The 12,435-nt window shown below is 42.7% G+C and overlaps 1 protein-coding gene across 1 annotated transcript in view; it reads right to left on the reverse strand.

Annotated features, from left to right (window-relative positions):
- The window catches only part of ESRRG (estrogen related receptor gamma), a 412,482-nt gene extending 404,391 nt beyond the window's left edge, over nucleotides 1-8,091 (reverse strand). The window contains exons 1-2 of the mRNA XM_025049855.1: nucleotides 8,051-8,091; nucleotides 7,082-7,154 (exon numbers count right to left, since the gene is read on the reverse strand). The gene's annotated coding sequence lies outside the window, so the exon portion shown is untranslated. The remainder of the gene's footprint in view (nucleotides 1-7,081; nucleotides 7,155-8,050) is intronic.
- Nucleotides 8,092-12,435: the final 4,344 nt, after the last annotated feature.

Genomic DNA, 12,435 nt, shown 5'->3' on the forward strand with positions numbered 1-12,435 from the left:
ATATGCTCATACTGGCTGGCACGTGCTCCATGCAAAATAGCTCCCCGAACATAAAAGTTTTATTGGGCAAAGTCTTAACAAGACGAGGACATATCTCAGTTGCAAGCATTGGTTTCTCTAACATCTTCGAGATGGGTGCTTTCTACAACGTTCTGGCAGCAGCAAACATCTGTTTTGGGGATGACACCTGATCACTTTAACCATTCCTTCAATGAGAAAGCGCTGACTAGGAAAAAGTGTTTACAAAGATTCTTTGTGCACCAGGGCTGGCCCAGGTGTCTACAGAAACGCCTGCTCAGCAAAAGCGCGGCCAACCAACAGCGCTGAAAATCTCTGGGCTGGCTCCCCTCAAAAGTTTTCTAGGCTATCTGCTACAGAAAGTAATCTCTTTCAGCCCACTAGAGAATTATTTGCATAATCCTGGGCTATTCATAGAGAATATTTGATGACTAAGTGGCATCTCTGTCCAGTTCAGAGGGGTCTACATGTGTGTGAATTTGTCAAGTCCCTGGAGAAGTCTGGGTCCATAAACCAGTGAATGAATTCCATTAATACCTATAGGCAGCTTTCTCATCTGTGACATAAATGACATTTTTTACTTGCCTCTTTCTGAATATTCTTTATTAATAAACTCAAGAATAATTCTGCACAAATCAGCAGTGTATGTAACTATTATTCCTATTATGACAATGACTTCCTCCCAGGCAAAAGTGAGTCTCCAGTTTCAGAATCACGGTGGAGTTCGCCCGTGTGGAACCCTTTTACTGCAGGACCGGATCCCCAGGCTACTTTCACAAAGTCCAAACCTCTAAAAGATCACATGGGGAGAGTGTCTGAATCATTTTGAGCCTCGAAATGTATTTATAACTATCACAGGCTGGTGGGAAGGGTGAAAAGTTCTTTCGAACAGCTTTATAAATCACCTTCCGGTTCCTCCTGAGCCCACAGGAAAGGACCCCTGTTAGAGATATTCTTCATGTAACAGATGTGCCACCCCCGCCCCCACCCCAAGAAATCCCCACCCAATGGAAAAGGCTGGCAGGTAACACTCAGAGTCACATGCTGGAAACTTCACGCTCTGACCCAGGCTGGAGGAGGAAGGCATGGCGCAAGTTTCCCCAGACATTTCAAAGGCAAACTTGCTTCCTCGGTGATGGCTTTATACCTCCCTGTGATGGAAAATCCTCCTCCCACTCCTATACTTCTCATTTAAATGATACACTCATCCTCTTCAGTTAAGATACTGCTTTTTCACAAAGTTAAATGGGATAAAGGGCACCTTTTCTATACTGCAGAAGGCAATGGTGGTCCAGTCTTACTTAAAAGCCATTTGTCTCATGTCGTTCATGGTATCTATGACCATAATGTTATCTCTCATGGAGAGGGGCACTCGGGACAGCCACTGGCAAAGCCCTAAGAGATCAAATGCATTAACACCTTTATTTGATCCAGAAAAGTGAGGTTCGATAGGAATTGGGAAGCAAGATCTATAAAAATGGATACTCATCCTTAGGAGCCAGGATACAGACTTCCTAGACAGGATGTAGAATAAGGGAAGTCCACGACAGATTCCGAACACCATGCTGTGGGCAAAGGTGGGTTGACCTTGAAGATAAAGGAGTCTAAACCTCAGGCTCCCTGTTTTGAGGCCCTCCCAGAACCCTCGGTACACAGTGCTGTACATTTGAGTGACATTTCCTAAAGACATTTTAACAGCAATTGATCTCTGACTTTCTCCCTCCGCACTTCTCTTCGGCTCAGTGGCTTAGAGCGGCCAGTCATTCTTGGACTCTGGCTAAGGGGCAGTGGAGTTGTCCGTACCTTTAGCCTGGGTTTAAAAGTTTACATTGATGTGGCTCACAGTCACTGCCAAGTATAGTTAAGTTATTGTTACTTATTCCCACGTAGGAATAACTTTCAGGAGTGACGCTTCCACTCCACCAACTACAGGTGTCATACCTGAGTGTGCAGGGCCAGAGTCACAGAGAGATGGAAACATGTCCTCCGGGGGCCTGGCCCTGAATGTATGTGGTCATGGAAGAGAAATACAATTTAAAATGCATAAAGCCAGATGCTAGTCTAGAAAATTCTTCTAAATCTTGGTGCTCATATAGGAATGAAGCTTGATAGGGTGTTTTTCGAAAATTTGACCACGATCCTAAAATTTATATAACGTTGCCAATAATGGCTAGTGTAACTGAAAGAAGTTTTTAAAGCATTGATTAGAAACAAACAAATTTGAATCAACTCCCAGAAGAAAGACTAAATTATCTTTCTATTCTCTCCATAGAAAATCTTTGGAGACTTACAAAATCTTTGTCGTCATATGAAGAGGCAGTCGGAGAGCATGTAGCCAAAACACACAGAAAAAAAATGTTTTACGGAGGTGTCAAACAGCTAATTACAATTTTACGTTTCTGAATTACTTCATGCCGTGATATGCATCAGCTTTGTTAAACTTAAAATTTGTTGTGATTTCCTTTTTCGTTCTGAACCTTCGCTTGTGTAGCTCATTTCGCTTTTGTAATTTCGTGTCCTTTCTCTACCACGGCGACGGCGAGGAGCAGGAGCGTGCAGCCGAGGCAGACTCTTTTCCATCCCCCCTGACTTCTCCCCGTGATCTTCATACCTGTCCTGTGCCTTCCTCGCTGCGACTTCCCAGGCTCAGGGTACGACTTCATTCGTGGATGCAAAAACCGGGTAACAGGCCCGCCGCCTCCTACCTCCCACCTGTCTTACGGGGACATTTCTTCGCTTTTCCTGTGTGCCTTGCACTTGGCTCTGGCCTCATTCTCAGTTTCTGGCCTTTTGTTTGAGAACCCCATCCCTCCGATCTGGTGGCTTCCGATTTGGTGGCTCTGACTATTCAGTTCGCACTTCGCGTTTGGCTCCTCTTCGGTAGCTCTTCGGGGTGGTGACCTCACATCCCTGGCTCAGATGCTGGTCCTCACAAGAGCTGCTCGTTTTCCCATGACCTGTGCCTTTCAGAGAGCCGGAGTGGATACTTCCGGGTGGCCTTGCCTTTTACTCCAGTAGTTGAACTACATGTTCCAGAATGTCTATTATGAATAGTAATTCAGACAAAACTAAATGAGAAAATAAACGTGCATAAAGAGCAAGAAAAAGCCTCACAGGCATTTCTGGACTGCTTCGTTTTCTATTCCACTAGTGTGATGGTTAAGAGTTACCCGTAGACGGTCAGTCTTTCTGGCATGAGACCCGAATGATTCAGAGGGTGCCCTTCTTGCCTGCACAAGTATAAGTGCCTATTGTTTGTATTTAATGACTTGTTTGAAGATTGAGGAGTGGGGGATTCCTGTCAATCAGACAAAACTAAACATCACACATGAGTATCTTTATATTCAAAAAGAGATGTATAGATTTAGTGAATGTATCACTTTTTCTAGTTAAAATCATCACCTAATAGGTGAAAATATGATTTCTAAGAAATCACCAATTAAAAACCTCAGTTTAAATCTTTGATAACATGTATTCATGAGTATGTGTTTCAATACATCAAATTTTCTTCAATTTCCCATTCTGATTTGTACTCCTTATTCACTTATGACCGACAGCCCAGAGATGGCTCACACTCTGTGCCTGCATCTCTCCGCTCTCGGGTAGCACGCCTTGATGTCCACGGGCTTCCACCTGTGCCTCACCAGGTGTTCATTTTCCACTGGATGGAGCTGGGGAGAAGAAAGTTCTTCTGCATCAGTAATTGCTAGGATGTTTGAACAGTTTGCTGGAATCTACTTCCTGAGAAGGGTAGTTTGGCTTTAGCCTAGATGAATCATTGTGTGTGCTGGGGGGAGATCCTGAGCCCCTTATAATGACTCTTAGTTGAGATATGGATGATTAACAAGCTACATAAATGCATAATCAACAACACATCGAGAAAAATCTCTGTTCTGTCCTGCAAGTCTCTTAAAATTATGTGAACTGACAAAGGAATGAGATTATTCCAACACTGATCTAATTTGGGGTCAAATCGTCCAGATTTTGCCAGTGAAGAGGGTCACCTGAAGGGCAGCATGAGGGCAAAGATAACGTTTCTAGAGCAGTGAATGTTCATGAACAGGCATCTCGCCCCAGAACTTGGCACTTGGCAAGCTGAACCAGCGAGTCCTAGTGTTAAAGCTGAGTACAACACCCCTTAAGCAAATTGCAAAGATAATGCCAAGGTTAAAAGTAAATGCATTTAAAAATAATCAAAGCAAATAACTTATCAGTCCCATCCATCTAGCTCTTTTAACATCTGGCACATAGTACCACTTCTGCATCACAGAGTTTAGTAAAATTAGTTCCAGTTATGTACTAGCATTTCACATGGTCCCACATACAGCACCAGCCAATTGCTCTGCCACCTGAAGCGACATGAGAAGCCTGGGTCTGATCGCACAGTTTCGACAGTGCTCAGCTAAGCTTACTGCAGTCCCCAGGGTTGTGTCCATGTGGTTGTCATCATTGCTACAGCTCATTAATCAGCAAATATTCATTGGGAACCTCCTCTGGGCCAAGCACTGGGCATACAAATGTAAACAGGATAAAATTCCTGCCCTCACAAGATTTACACATCAGAGGGGGAAGGCACCAAGTAATAAGGAAACACATACCTAATAGGGAACTAAAAGATAGGACAGGGTAGGGTAGGGTCGGTTAGGGTAGGGTTGGGTAGCACTGGGTAGGGTAGGGTTGGGTAGGGTTGGATAGGGTTGGGTAGCACTGGGTAGGGTAGGGTTGGGTACAGGGTAGGGTTGGTTAGGGTAGGGTCAGTTGGGGTAGGGTCGGTTAGGGTAGGGTTGGGTAGGGTAGTGTCGGTTAGGGTAGGGTAGGGTTGGGTAGTGTTGGGTAAGGTTGGGTTGGATTGGATTGGGTTGGGTAGGGTTGGGTTGGGCAGGGTAGGGTAGGGTCAGTTAGGGTAGGGTAGGGTCAGTTAGGGTAGGGTTGGGTAGGGTAGGGTTGGGTAGGGTAGGGTTGAACTGGGTGAGGTTGGGTTGGATAGGGCACCCTAGGATAGCATAAGATAGAATATTCCTCTGAAGAACAAAAAACGGAGGAAGGAGGTAGAGTGTGGAGATCCATGGCCATGGTGGAGTCCAGACAGGCCTCCCTGAGTAGGTGTCACATCCGGTCCCAAAGCAAACTATACACTCACACATAGCAGAAACAGGCTCTGGAAAGCAGTTTCCAAGTGTAGTTCATTTGTGTCACTTAATGCCACCCATATATGTCTCTCAGGTGTAAATCACTTTTTCCAAGTGCCACTTCATTCCATGATTACAATATACCTATGCTGAAGTTTTCATCCCTAACTGGCCCCGGGCAGGGTGATGTGCTACTAATAAAGGCCGAAGGATATTAGAGGGTTGCCAAGCGGATTTTGGGCCCCCATGGAATCTAGATTTTTCAAACCAAATGAATCGACTGGACCCACGTGACCTCAGCTAAGATGAGAAAAGGGGCTCACTTTGGCCACATGTCCTAAACCGCACACAGTGCTTAAGTTTCCAAGTTGTCAGTCTGAGATGCCCCCTTAGCAATGTTTAACTACTTGTGACATGAGATTCTGAAAGCTTTCTGAAAGTCTTATGCACTAATGGAAAAGCCTCTTACATATTTTATAAAACTAAACAAACATCAAAGTTAACACTCAAATGCAACTTGTTTTTTCTAAAGCTTATAGAGCCCTGTCAACATGGAAATCCCTCCTGCTGGTTCTGTTCGAACGAACAGTGCAAGAGTCACGGCTTACGAGGGCAAAAATAAGAGTATAAGCTTTCCAAGGGCAAAGACTCAAGTCCATAGTTTTGCTTCCCCAGGGCCCAGCACAGCGCCTGACACACAGTAGGTGGGCAGGAAATGTTTAATTGCACAGATAGGAGAAAAATTTACAAGATATTTAACCACATGAAACAATCAGCTTTTGTTGATTTTCCTTTAAACATATGTTCTTAGCTATTTACAAAGCCAAACTGTAACAAAATAAAAAAGCTTTATGTTCACAGATATCAAATACCATTATAAGTGTACTCTACACCAAACTTCCTGTCAGTCTCTACAGACCCCTAACACTTCAAAAGGTCACGCAGACTTAAACGACACCATTGTTATCAGGGATACCAATGACCGCAATGATAACGATAGTGATAACGACAGGTGCTAACCACGGGCTGAGCCCGTGCTGGGTGTTCCCTCGCCACTGTACGCGGCAGGTGAGCCCACGCTCGCAGCTCTGCCATCAGAAGTCTCCCCTCACTGCCGTATCTGAAACAGCACCACTATTTGGTCCTTCTCACTCCTGACTTTGCCTTATCATCCATCTGCTATTTTATATATTTATTTGTTCAATTATTTCTTAGATCATCTCTACTCACTGCAATGTAAGTTCTTATGTGAGACAGAAACATTATATTATTTGCTCTTGGTTCTTTAGCAATTAGTAAAACTCAATAAATAGTTGATGAATAAATGAATGTGTGAATGATTTAATTCCCCCTTTAAGACGACTCTGCAAAGTAGTATGTTTAGCCCCCCAAAATGGCCCCATGTTTCTCTCAGTTCCACGCTCTCCTTGGTACCCTGTGCTGACACATGTTGACTAAGTAAGCCATCCCTCCTGCCCGCTCCTTCTCCTACCTCACCTCGACAGAAGCAAAGTCTCCAGTTCTCTCTCTCACCGGCACATTCTCAGAGGAAGGCAATGAGCAACGTCCACACAGATTAATCGTTCCCCCTGTTATTTTTATACAACTTATTTGCAGCCCAAGAGGGAAATGTTACTACATCACTTAGAGTTTAGGCACAGAGACGGTCGAGTTTCCGAGCCATCTCTGAGTCACCTGAAGCCTCACCGCAGCGTGGACATGGCCTAAGGCACGGACTGGAATCAAAGAAGTTGATTTCTGTGAACTCACCGGGAGATGAGGACGGCACATCTGAGGTTAAGGTGGCGGATTTTCCTGTACTGCGGTGTTGCCCGTTTATATCCGAGACCCTCCACCTCTGAGGTACCCTGTTGAATGACTCACTCCTGGCTACATTTGTGCCTCAAAAAATATTGGGAAGAGATTGCACTCACTCTGGCTTCTGTTCCACAATGATCTCACTCCAGCTCCTGGTCCATAATGATGAGGTTCTGCCTGAATTATAACCTACAGAAGATTTTCAGTTACTTCTTTCAGAAAAAAAAAATGGATTTTTATCTTCCTTATATTTAAACTTTTATCTCCAAGTAAGTATCGCTTTTTCTCTAATGTATATTTCTTTTATTTCATGAATATGATGGATGAAAACAGGAGCCACTGTTTTAATTGCTCTAATAAAATGAATCTCTTTCATGTGCATTTTACTCCTTGCAAAGATTTATTTTTCTAAAATCTGTAAGTGCATTTCTGAGAGTTCTGAAATGTAAGTGTCACTCTGAGCTTGCTAATCACGTTTCCTATAGTAAGATATTTAAAATGCATCTTTCTTACTGGATTTCGTTAACCAGTGTTACCATAAGAAATTAATAAAAATAAAATAAAAATAAAATGTATCTTTAAAGTGAATCACACATCTCAGGGGACTGGTGACGGGCTATGGAATCACTTACTTTGATGTCACCAGTTTGAATTTAGTCCAGACTTTAGACAGTGAAAAAAAATTATTACAAGTGACAATTATTTGGCTTATTTTTATGAAAATGAGTGAGGGGCTCCTCTCTAGCACCTACTTCCTATCCAATCACAGGTACCACCATCATCTCAGAGGCATTAAACAAGACCCTCTCAGTGATGGAGGCACTGGAATTGGTGGATTTATATATATAAACACACCACAAACACACACGTGCACACACATAGGCACATTGTGAATGGACATGCATTTATAAACACACATATGCACACACAAACACACACGCGCACCGTCATACGAGTTTTTTTGCCTGAACTTATCTATAACTTAACTCATCTTAATCATCAGTAAGAAATATATTTTAACCACATATTTGACAATACTCAATTCAATGCAAACGGTTCAAAAACTTAAGAATCTGCCTACAAACCTCTGTGGTCCTGCTCTTGCTTTGCAGGATTGCTGCAAACAGATGAGAGCACCTTCACAAGCCAGCCTTGCTGTTCACTGTGATGAAATAGAAGATGGCATTAGTCTTCGGGGATGTCAGTCTGGAAGCTTTCAGGAACACTGGCCTGCACTTACAGATCAAAGGCAACCGAGATGACTCCTCAGCAACATACCTTCCTCAGAACCCAAGAGACTGCATGCCATTCTTGCCGCCCGGCTCCCCCTCACCTCTTGTACCCAATCCATCAGCACAGCTTGCTCATCTAACCTCTTCGTACACCCTGAATCCATCAGTTATTTCCATCGTCACCGTTACCACCTTAGAAAAGGTGACCGCCATCTCTCCCCTCGATTACTACAACCTCCTTACTGTCCCTGTCCATGATTTTGCTCCATCCGTTCCCCATGATACTTCCAGAGCATCTCTCCCAAACGTCGCCCCCCCTGCTTCAAACCCTTCAGTGACCCCCATGGCTTTGGGATGAGGCCCATCCTCCTCACAGACACCATCCGCCCCAGTCATGTCACTCCTGTGATGCTTCCAGCTGTCAGGTATGGATTACTGCCTTCCACCACCTTTCCTGGTCACTACTAAATTATCCTTCTTGAATCAAGATAACTGGCATTTCCTCTGAGAGTGTGTCATGATCCTCCCCAGTTCTAGGCTGGGGATCGTTCTTTTAACCCGATCATGTCATTCACCACATGATGGTGGAATATTATCCCCTTTAGAAGGATCTGAGTCTTGTTCACTCACTGTTGAGTCCCTCTAGTTATGGTATCTAGAGTTTAATTTATTTTAGTAAATAAATACATGAGGTCAGAATGTTAAGAATGACTTACAGCATCTTCTCCCTGCACATAAAGCAGAGAAAAACAAAAATAGAGAAGGGGCTGGGATCCCAACTCAAAGCCGGGACTCAAAAGGTGGGTTCTTTGAGAAAATCAAATGACAGCCTTTGGCGGAGGGTTTTTATTTACATTTTTTTAAAAGGACAGTTTTTCTATCCTCTGCTTGAAGTTTTAGGTATGATCTTACCTGAAGATAATGAAATCAGCTAGATCGGTGGTTGCCATAAAGAAATCTGAGCAAGATTTTGAAATGAAGGTAAAGAGTCTGAAATGATTCCGGAACATGGCTATGTCTCTGCTTCTTTGGACATTACAGGGACGGAAAAGGACATGAGAAGGAACCAGCAGAAAAGGAGATGCTAGGATATATTCATTAAAAATAGCACATACGAAATATGTAGATGCAGAGGATTGGAAGTAGAAATGGTAAGTACTGAGAGAGATCAAGGAAGGGAAGTGAGAAGCGGGGAGAGAGCAAGGAGATTAGAGGAGGCAAAGCAGATGACAGGCAGACAGGTGAGGTTCACGGGAAAAAGAAGAGTAAAATCTAAAGAGATGCAGAGATAAACGGGAAGAGAAGTAAAAAAGAACAGTCAGGAAGAAAAGAGAGGGGGAAATGTCACATGGTAACTTGCACATAGGAGGGGCCTTATTTTGACAGCTGAATAGATAAATGAAGGAAGGAGAGATGAGAAAAAGTCAAGGAACGTCCAAAAAGGACAAAATATTTGAACTTTGATTCCAGTCTAGCACACTATGTATCCGTTATATCCCAAAAGTGCTGCCCCCCACCCACCTCACTCAACGGAAGGCAAAACCCTATTTTATATTAAGACTCCAATGCGATTAGGTCTGAATGCTGATAGCAGTCACTCATGCATTTATTCATTCATTCAACCAACATTTACTAAGCACCTTCAATGGACCAGACACTGTATTAGGCATTAAGGATTTGACTCTCAGACACATACATCACCTATGTCCCCAAGGAGATTGCAAAAGAAAGCATTAAATCTCTTTTTCAAATTGGAAAGAATCTTCTGCTTTATATCGCACAGCCTCCATAATCTGTATCAAAAATATCTGAATCAAAAGTAATAGTATGGCTTGGCCAAAAGCCACGGGAAACTGGGGCATTTGTCTCAATAGAATTAGACGACATTATGTCATGTGCCCATTAAGAATGGAACTGCAAATTATAAAAATGCCAAAAACGTGGAGAAGAAAAACATTAAAGGCGCTAACAGTAGAATATTAAGGACAGCCATAATTAAAGAGAGAAAGGCATAACAAATACAGGAAACTTTAAATTCCCTTTGTCATACGGCTCCACTGAAGTTTGACTCCCAGTCCCATTAAAGTCATTCTAAATGGATTCCCTCGGTGTAACGAGCCCCGCTGGGTAACCCCAAAACACTTGGCCTCTCAGGAGCCCCTCAGAGGCGGCCCACAGAGCCTGCCACCAGCGGGATGTTCATGCAGAGAGCCTGTAGCCAGTTAGGGTGGCAGAAACACAGACCCGTGTCCTGCTTTTTCCCTGGGCCCTCAGCAGAGGGCTGAACAGCTTCTCTTTGCTGTTCAGGAGGGAGCAGTGGGGGGACCTTTTAGATGCCTATTTCAGGTACATGGTCCCTAACTTTTGAGGTTTTCTGGCTATGAATGTCTTAAGACTCTAAGACTTGTGGTATTTCATTACAGAGTTCCGTTTACTTCCTGTTTCATTGGAATAGAAGGGAGAATGTATGGAATTTCCCCCGCCGAGGTCACCTTTCCTCATAAACCTTGGATGATTCCCAATAGAAAAGAGCTTAGAATAAGGACGCAGGGATCCTGGAGACATTTAATAATCAACACTACTCTCCTCCACCAGACACAATGCTAGCAAACTTGAGGGACTGTACACTATGTCAGCGGGATACCCGAGAACCCCAAATTATTACACTAGCATTTTCTTGGACCCCATTAACCTTGAGAGAACTGTAAAGGTCATCGGTTTGCATGGCTAAATAGCTTTCAGCAATTTCTCTAAAAACGTCACACCAATAGCTCTTTCACCCATGCTCGATTTTTTTTTCTTCTTTTTATCACTAAAGGCATTTGCATGAAAACAAGATCTTCGCTTCCTAAGGACTGATCCCCTTGCTACTTACTCTGCTGCTTCTCCACCGTGGTGATACATCCGTCCTGCTAAGGAGCTAATTTTAATATCACAGAGAATTGTGGTTTCAAGTGGAAGCAGCCGACCTCTTAAGAAAGAAAGACCCTGTTTCCCAGCAATTGTTTCTTATAATAAGATGCAAGAAAAGCTAATACCTAAAATGTAAAACAGATGATTTGTCTGACGAGTACATACTAGCATTGCCTAAGATTCTACTTCTTAAAGCTGCAGGAAAAAGTTAGGATGGAGGAGAGAACAAAAGAAACTGAAAATGAACTTCCAGGTGTTAGCAACATGAATTTTCTTACACCTCTGCCAGGGCTGTTTGCCTCCCAATCCAGGACAATTATATTCTTATTATTTTACTACACTAGCCTCATTTCACTGAGCAATACCAGTTTAAAAATAGGTTTTGTTTTGCAGATAGAAAGCCACTTGTAATATTTTTATTACTCCATTATCCCTATATAATTTAGCATTTTGCTCACATTTTATTATTTTTATTATCACGATTAAGAATCAATTTTCAGTGATTTTAATCTCAGCAGTGTGCATCTGTGAGTATACCTCTAATCACTCTATTTATAAGAGATAAGTAGAAATATCCCTTCATACAGCATGAAATGAACTTCTAGGTCTCATAAACCTCAAATTATTGGACAAGCAAGAAAAATATAAGTGGGTTTAAAAGACAAGTTTATATAATTTATAAAAATATGAGAAAATCATAAATGACCATTTAGAGAAGCAGATTTCAAAAAAAAAAATATTTGGACACTTATATCTGCACGGTTCATGTAGCCTGTGAACCATGGGCCGGAACTAGTATGGCATTTCCTCTTGTGTGTGCTGCTGACATAATCACACGCAGCATCATCTACTATCTGTAATTGTAGCTCTCTCCTGTGGTTGAGGACAAGCATGTGTTAGAACAGAGAAGGCTGTGGATGGGATTCTTGCACAAACTATTCAGTTTTTTTCCTCTCTGGAACACACAGCTTCAATTACTTGCCTAAGAATTCCAGCTCTTGAATAAAAAGAAAATTGGAAGACAAGAGCTGGAACTGGGTTCATGCCTTATCATTATTAAAAAAGGGAGAAAAAAAAAAACTGGTTCAAATGCACTTGCCCTGTCAACATCACAGTCTAAATATGTAAAGATATTATTAACGTGCACTCTCTTTAAAGATGAAATCAAAAAAGCCACTACTGAGCACTTATAAAAATATGAGAAATACAGGAACGTGATCTCATACTAACAGGAGCCTTACAAAGTGTTCTTGTCGCTGTAGTGAGGACGATGGGACTGAGGCTAGGGAGCTTAACTTGCCCCAACTTCACACATCGGGCACATT

This window comes from Pteropus alecto, unplaced genomic scaffold (genome assembly GCF_000325575.1).
Source record: "Pteropus alecto unplaced genomic scaffold, ASM32557v1 scaffold65, whole genome shotgun sequence".
Classification (NCBI taxonomy): Eukaryota; Metazoa; Chordata; class Mammalia; order Chiroptera; family Pteropodidae; genus Pteropus; species Pteropus alecto.